This window comes from Calidris pugnax, unplaced genomic scaffold (genome assembly GCF_001431845.1).
Source record: "Calidris pugnax isolate Ruff unplaced genomic scaffold, ASM143184v1 scaffold13, whole genome shotgun sequence".
Classification (NCBI taxonomy): Eukaryota; Metazoa; Chordata; class Aves; order Charadriiformes; family Scolopacidae; genus Calidris; species Calidris pugnax.
The window spans coordinates 19,382,913-19,390,199 of record NW_015090810.1 but is presented as its reverse complement, the minus strand read 5'-3'; the positions used below and the strand labels follow the sequence as shown (position 1 = coordinate 19,390,199).

Genomic DNA, 7,287 nt, shown 5'->3' with positions numbered 1-7,287 from the left:
GTTAATTTATTTTGGAACAATTACTCTGCCTTGGAAGACTGAGAAGTTAGCTTACTTCACAGTGCTTATCTCCTGAATTTTGATTCTTCTGGTCTCATTCCTTGACATGGTTGATTACAGAAGCACTGAATAGAAAGAACAGTAACTTGAAGTTCAAATGAGTAGGGAGAGGTAGCACAGTACAGAACTTTGAAGACAATGAAATTAAGCCTAAATTTGTAATAGAAAAGGATGTTAACCCAGATGAATGACAAGATCAAAGCAACGAGTGACAAAGATGATATTACAGTCGGTATTTGTACAGACTTTGAAGACTGAATATATGAATATTTGCAAGTATTTGCATTTGATCAATCCCGTGTTTCTGTTTCTTTCTGCTCCTGACCAATCCTATTCAGCCATACACAAATCTGAAGGTTATACATGCTCAGTTGGCATAAGTAGGTGTTTGTTTAACGGTATTAGGTATTTGAACTATTTTGCTCTCGCCTCCTGTATGTACCTCCTGATGATGTTGACAGAGACACAGTTAAGGGCATACACATTTTGGGAGAAGCTAAGAACTAGTAGGAAAAGAAGAAGAGTGAAGATAGTTTCTTTTACAAGGTATAGGAAGCTAGAAAAACTATTAAAAGCCATGTAATATATTTGAAGACGCAAAGGTGGAAAACGAGATGGCTCTGAGTGGAGTAATGAGCCTCAACGGCCCTGATCAGCCTCACCTGGGATCTCCACCCACACCCTCTTCCCAGTCATCCCAGGTGCTCCATTTCAGCTCACCCTGGGGGCTTCAGTCACTTCTGGAGCCATGCTGTAGGAACACAGGTCTCCACATGCCTGGTCACAGACTTTGTTCTCCGAGACCTCAACCTGTGGGTTGACTTCTGGGCTTGATCTTGGAGCTGTCTTATCACTGTGGATGTGCTTAGTGTTCACTGAACATGATCCTAATCCTGACACCTGTAGATTGTCTTCCTGGCTTCATTTCAGACCTGCCTCATCACTGTGAACTTGCTTGATGATGTGGAGATTTGGTTGATTGTGGCCATGCTCTCCTGGCCTGCCCTGCTGACCTTGCTGGGGCTGGTGGATCAGAAAGAGTTACTGCACTCAGTTCCTGCCTCCCCATCCCTTAGGGGGCAACTGACCCTTCCTGTTCCCTGCCAGAAAGTTCAAGTTTGAGGAGGCCTGCTGCTCACATATAATATATAGTGGTAAAATATTTCTAAGAGTAGAGTTAAGAGCCACAAGGCTTTTAAGACTTTGTAGATTGTTAAACACAATAGATTTCTAATAAAACCCTGACAATCAGAAAACAAGGCAGGATTTGGCTTGCAGATGTCAAAATGCATCAATCACAACCTGGTATGAGGTACATGTTCTTCCTTGTCCATACAAATCACACGTGTGGGTAGGAGACTATGTTGATCGGAAACTTTGCTTCCAGCAGAAGAGACAGCATTGCAAATAGAGTTAATTTTTTTGTGAGTTTACAAGCTTCTACCTGCCTAGGCTACGCTTTGTCTTACCCATCTTATTATAGTGAAGTGTGAGATTATGAAATAGATATTCTTCCACAATGCAGCTATTTGTTCTTGGGCTTGAACTAGCAGTAACCACCTCTGTACCAGTGCCACCTGTTGCTCCCCTCCTGACATTCAGATCCTAAAGGTCCCCCACTGTTTTCCTTGGACACTTCAGACCTTTCTCTCACTTCTATTTCAACAATTTCTGATTAAAGATTGCTTCCCTCTGCAAAGATCTGGATGTGTTTTCTCTCTCAAGTCCCAACTATGGTTTAATTATCAAGGCCAGGAGTGGCCATGTAGAATTTCCTCAGCTATCATAAAAAAAATATTCTTTTTCAACAGCTGGAAACAAAGAGGACTTTGATTTTTATTACCACCGAACTTTAGAGTGATCAAGTGAATAAGACAAGGTGTCCTTGGTACAAAACGTATCGGTTATCGTTGCTTGCACAGATCATTAGCAGTACCAAAAAAAAAAAAAAAAAAAAAAAGAGGTTTTTTTTTTTTTTTTTTTTTTTTTTTTTTTTTTTTTTTTTTTAAAAAAAAAAAAAAAAAAAAAAAAAAGAGCAGGCAGAAGCAGGCAGTCATATTACACATGACAATATCTAATAGGGAGCAGCCACAGTTGTGATTAGCACATCTCAGTAACAAATGAATGATCAGGGATCAGTTCCAGTGCCAGCAAACCACAGCAGCAATAAGCAGGAAAGATGATGAGCCTCTACTGAAGATGGAACATTTTGTATGCAGCAACTTTTGCAGTGGGTTTAGATTGACCTTAGATTCCAAGGCATTCTTTCTTGTTCCTCAGAGGCAGGAAAAGCTGGGGTATGGGGTGGACATGATCTTTTAAGGACACTACTAGGTCCTCACCCTGTGTCTCAAAAAAAAAAAAAAAAGGATAAAACGGGGGGGCATATAAGCACGAGAAGATTTATTCAGAACACTAGATTTATCACTGAAATCTTTCTTCAGTAACAAATTAAACCTTTACAGCATCTATGGACATAGATATAGTAAACATTATGAAATAGAATATAATTGAGTATAATGCAATAAATAAATCCTGCTACATAGATAAGTACACTTTTTCTCTCTGTCAAGCTTTTGACAAAAAGTCAGCATTGAAAAGGTGAAGAGTATCAGTCAAAATTTGGGTTAAAAGATAAAGCTACCTAAAGATAAGTGAACACTGGCGAAGCAGATGTTGCTCTGTATTTAGGAAGAAATAGTAACAAGTGGAAAAATACCTTTCAAGTTGGGCATGTTTTTCCTCAGCCTACAGAGATGATGTGATTTTTCTTGAGTGGTCCTCCTGACTCACTGTAGCAGAGCAGCGACTTTGATAAAAACAGAGAATTGGAATCATTGTCTTTCTTCCAACAAAGCACATCTTTTGCTAATTAGGTGTACTTAACTAAGAAAATGTGCCCGTCCTGTGAAGATTTCATCATCTTTAAACAGTAGTGTCATTGACACCCATGAAGTTTTGTCTGTCTGAGCTTTAGAACAAGATGGAGCGGGCTAGTGAAATATTATTCTTGTCTGACTACTTTACAGTGCTAAAGATAGCTTTTAGCTGTGAGAGTGATGTTATCTGCTACTGACCCAAAAGATCAGGTGACAGCCCTGTAGCCCACATTCTTGGCCACTTAATCAGCATTGTCACGGGTCAAAAAAAGGCAGGATGTTTGGGCCCTTCCTCCAACATCTGAACACAAGTCTTCACTTTTCTATTTGTGCTGCAACATGAGCAAGACAGTGTTCCTGCTTCGTATCATTATAGGAAGGGTGACTTCATGCTATGGATTATGCAGGGTGGCCTTGATATTTTATGGAATTTGAGATACGTTTACTTATTTTGTGCCAGTAATACAGAATGAATAGCACTGTCAACATCATTAATGCCTTAAATGAAAGGTAACAGCTAAATAGTTAAACACAATATATATGTAATTGGTAAGCATATATATAAGCCTATCCTAAAAACTTTTCCTTGACCTTCCAGAGGTCTTGGTCAAATACCTCTGTTTCCACATTATGACAACTATTTGGACCTCAGACCTCTCAAACCAGTAACATTCACAGTTCTCTATCAGTTTTGAATTTTCAAAAATCATTTGTCAAAAGTAGCTCAGAGATCTGGAATATTGGAAATTATTCTGGAAGAGAATGATTAGCAGGGGGAGGGCAGCGGAGCCAGTCAAGTTGGTGTAATAAATAGTGTAATTATTCGTAACTTATCATCAGGTTGTTGAATGTTTCCCCAGTGGGATATATACAAATTCCATGTTCAAATATAAAAAAAAAAACTTTGCAATGAAGGCTAGCTGTGTGCATTTCCTGTTGATGTATATATTAAAATCTAGAAAATAGTTATGACAACTTCCAGATTTTTTTTTCCTCCTTATTCCACATTTTTTACTGCTCAACTACTTCATTCTTTGACTGCTTTCAGCAGGAATAATTATATTTGTGGTATTTGTGATCTTCTGTGTTCCTAAGCTGAAGTGGGTGTATGTGGGGAGCTGTATTTCAGGTATTTCTTTGAGGCAATCCAATTCAAGAAGAGATACAAAGTATTTGTTTGTCAGTACGAAACAATCAGCAAAGTATTTCTTCTCTTGTTTTGCTAGATGCTTCTACTCCCCTTTCCAGCCCCAGCTTAGCCCTTAATGAACTCTGTCGAAGGCATTCTTGGAATCAAACCAGTAGTGAACCTGTGGGTTTTTTCTAGTGTTTTCTTGATGGTCTAGTTTGGTTTTTTTTTTGTAGTGTTTGTGGACTGTTTTCATACACGCTCCAGTACTAAAACTCAGCGAAACACAGCTAACAATTCCTGATCAGCCATGCGTGGCCTGTGCTTTCTATTGTTCTTGTTGGTTTAGCTATTCCCCAGAGCTTAACCGTTTCTTGGATTTACTGTAATTAAAGCAGAATGGCTATGTCTTCGGGGGTCAAGCACTTTTAGCCTTACTCCTACTAGAACTGTGACTGAACACCCTCACATGTCCTTCTGCGATCCACAGCACTCGGGGACTTGCTGTCTCACCTTCGCTGAGCCAACACTGGTAGCTGTGGGTACAGGCACGGAGTTTTCCTTTCCCTGAAACAAAGACAGGGTCAAGAGTTAAGGTTGGATGTATGTCTGAACACGATGCTTTACCACACCGTGTTAGAGCTGACGTTAGCTGACCAGAGACAGAATTTTATGTGTTTCTGGACATTGTGAACCTAGAGAGAAGTCGTCATTAGCATAAGCACTGGTTTAATCCTTCACGTCTGGATTTTTAGTGACACATCTAGTAGAAGACACATTTCGAAGTTGTTTACTGCAAGTTAATTACTTATGAGAATTCCTGAGGTTTTTTTAACAGTTTTGTAGTTACAAAGGTAACATTTTCAAGAGTAGCTATAGTTTCTAATTTTCAGAAGCTATTGCTGCAGCTTTTAGAGAACAAAAAATTTGCATAAATTATGCATCCAGGGAAAAAATTTAAAATAAAAAAAATTAAATTTTATTGCAACATACCCCAGGGTTATCATTGCTTTGTGGAATTAAGCTAACGTCTTCTGGGGAGAAGACTGGGAAGTTCCAGGCAAATAATAAACGAAGAGAATGCTCACAATTAAAAAAAAAAGTCTGACGTCAGGAAACACAACAATTAATGCTACTCTGCCCCCTTGCGTTAGCTTTTGAGGTAGCTGTCTTACCCCACACGTCAAAAAAGTTCGTGTCCCTTCGTGCAGATTTCATCACATAACAAGCGCATTAGCGAAAACATAACAGAGCAGCGTCCTGACAACAGAGGGCTGAGCGACCACTGGAAACGATACAGCTGTGTGCCTAAGTCTGGAGAAGACGTATTATATGTAAAAATAATACAAAATATGCGCAAATCATTCACATGTGTTGTAATTCGCATTACCACGTGGGGGATGGGTAGAGTCAAGACTTCAATTGACACGAGATTGAAGCTGGCTAACGATATATGAGAGTAGCATTAAAAACTAAAGCACCTGTGCTGGAGAAAACTGAGAACCCAGAACCTGAGCTCTTACATTTGTGTTTGCCTGCTCAAACCCTTAATTGTGCTTTTTTTTACTGTTTTAATTATAAACTCCAGGGAATAAATAGGCATCAAATTTGGCCACGCTCTCACTTGAAATAAAAATAAAGCTTTCCTTGAAAGTGAGAGCCAACAGAAATATTTCCACCTCTAGAAGTCCAATTTAGAAAGAAGTGGTTTAAAACCAACGAACACATCCTTGCAGGGTCTTGGGCACCAGGAGCCAAAGCCCCCCCAAATAAAAAAAAGATCGCGGAGCAGCTGTATTTCATAGGCGACGCAGAGAGAAACGCCAGGAGTGGCGTGCTGCGACTAATGACAGGTAACTGCCATTTTAACGGGCTGTAACTTCCATCGCTCCCTTCCTAACCCGGCCAATTAATGACGTCAGTCTCCGCTCACAGGAGCGAAAGCTGCCACCCAGCTTTTACCCGGGGGCCCGGAGCAGCCATCCCTGGGCGGGGGGATTGTCCCTTCCCACCTCCCCGGCCGCCCCGGAGCGCCGAAGGGTGGCTGCGACCCGGGGGCCGGGCCAAGGCGCTGAAGTTTGATGAGAACGAGAAGCAGTTTATTGAGGACGGCGCTGTGCCGCTGGCTGGAGGAGCCCCCGTTTACATCTGAGTGTCCTCCTCGGCACCAGCCTCTCCCCGGCAGGGCAGGGCTCGCCGTTCCCGCGGAAGCCCCAGCAGCGGCCTCGCGCCCCGACAGGCTCCCCGAATAACTGTAAAAAAAAAAACAAACCACAAGACAAAACGGTAATGAACAGCCAGCGCCTCCTTCCACCCCCACACCTCACGCTGATCCCTCCCTGTCCCGGTGCCCCCGGAGCGGGGCCGGGGAGTGCCAGGCCGCTGCCCCAGGGCCCGGGCCGGCGGCGGTCCCTTCCTTCCCTCAGGGCCCGGGCCGGCGGCGGTCCCTTCCTTCCCTCAGGGCCCGGGCCGGCGGGACAGGTACCCACAGCGGCCACAGCTCCAGCGACTGCCGCTCCGGCCGGCGGCAAAGTTCCCGAGACGCCTGGTGGAGATTTTTCCTCATTATTTATCTCCCCCCCCCGCCCCGGTTCCTCCTCCTCTCCCCCACTGTCCGGGAACTTTCGGCATCGTCCTGCCAGACACGCAGCCGCCTCCTCTGCCAGCATGAACCGCTCCCGGGGCAGCGGGATGAGGAGGTGGGGGGGTGGCGGCGGTGGCAGCTCCAGCGCCTCAGCCTCCTCAGGCGACGACGGCCGCGAGCGAAGCCCTGTCAGCGGCGCCCCACCGCCACCGCCGCCGGCGCCGGCCCGCGCCGCCTCGCCCTCTAGCGGGGGAGAATGGCGGCGCCGCCGGCTGGGCGTGACTTTCCGCGCTCCCTTTAGCCCGCCTGCCTGCCGGGGGGGACGGCGAGTCAGTCAGGGAGCCGAGCTAAACCGGGACTAACGGCGGCGCCGGGCGAGGAGACTCCGGGATTAAGGGTGCCCCCCCGCCTCCCGCCAACTAACACACACCCCCCTCCGGGCACCGGGGGAGGCGAGCGGCGCAGCAGGCGGTGGGGTGTCCGGGGCCGGCGGGGCGAGGGCAGCGGCCGGAGGAAGACAGCCCGTCCCCGGCCAGTTCGCACCCCTCTTTCCCCTGCCCTTACAGCGCAGAGAGGGGCGAGGAGGAGAAAGTAGCCCGAGTTGGGGGAGTCCGGCTGCCCCTTCTTCCCCTCCT

At 45.2% G+C, this 7,287-nt stretch overlaps 1 long non-coding RNA gene across 1 annotated transcript; it reads right to left on the bottom strand.

Moving 5' to 3' along the window:
* Positions 1 to 2,147: 2,147 nt before the first annotated feature.
* Positions 2,148 to 4,695, bottom strand: LOC106885957. The gene is made up of 3 exons (XR_001411540.1): positions 4,582 to 4,695; positions 2,780 to 2,869; positions 2,148 to 2,403 (listed from the first exon to the last, which is right to left on the bottom strand). It is a non-coding gene; the product is annotated as an uncharacterized LOC106885957 (long non-coding RNA).
* Positions 4,696 to 7,287: the final 2,592 nt, after the last annotated feature.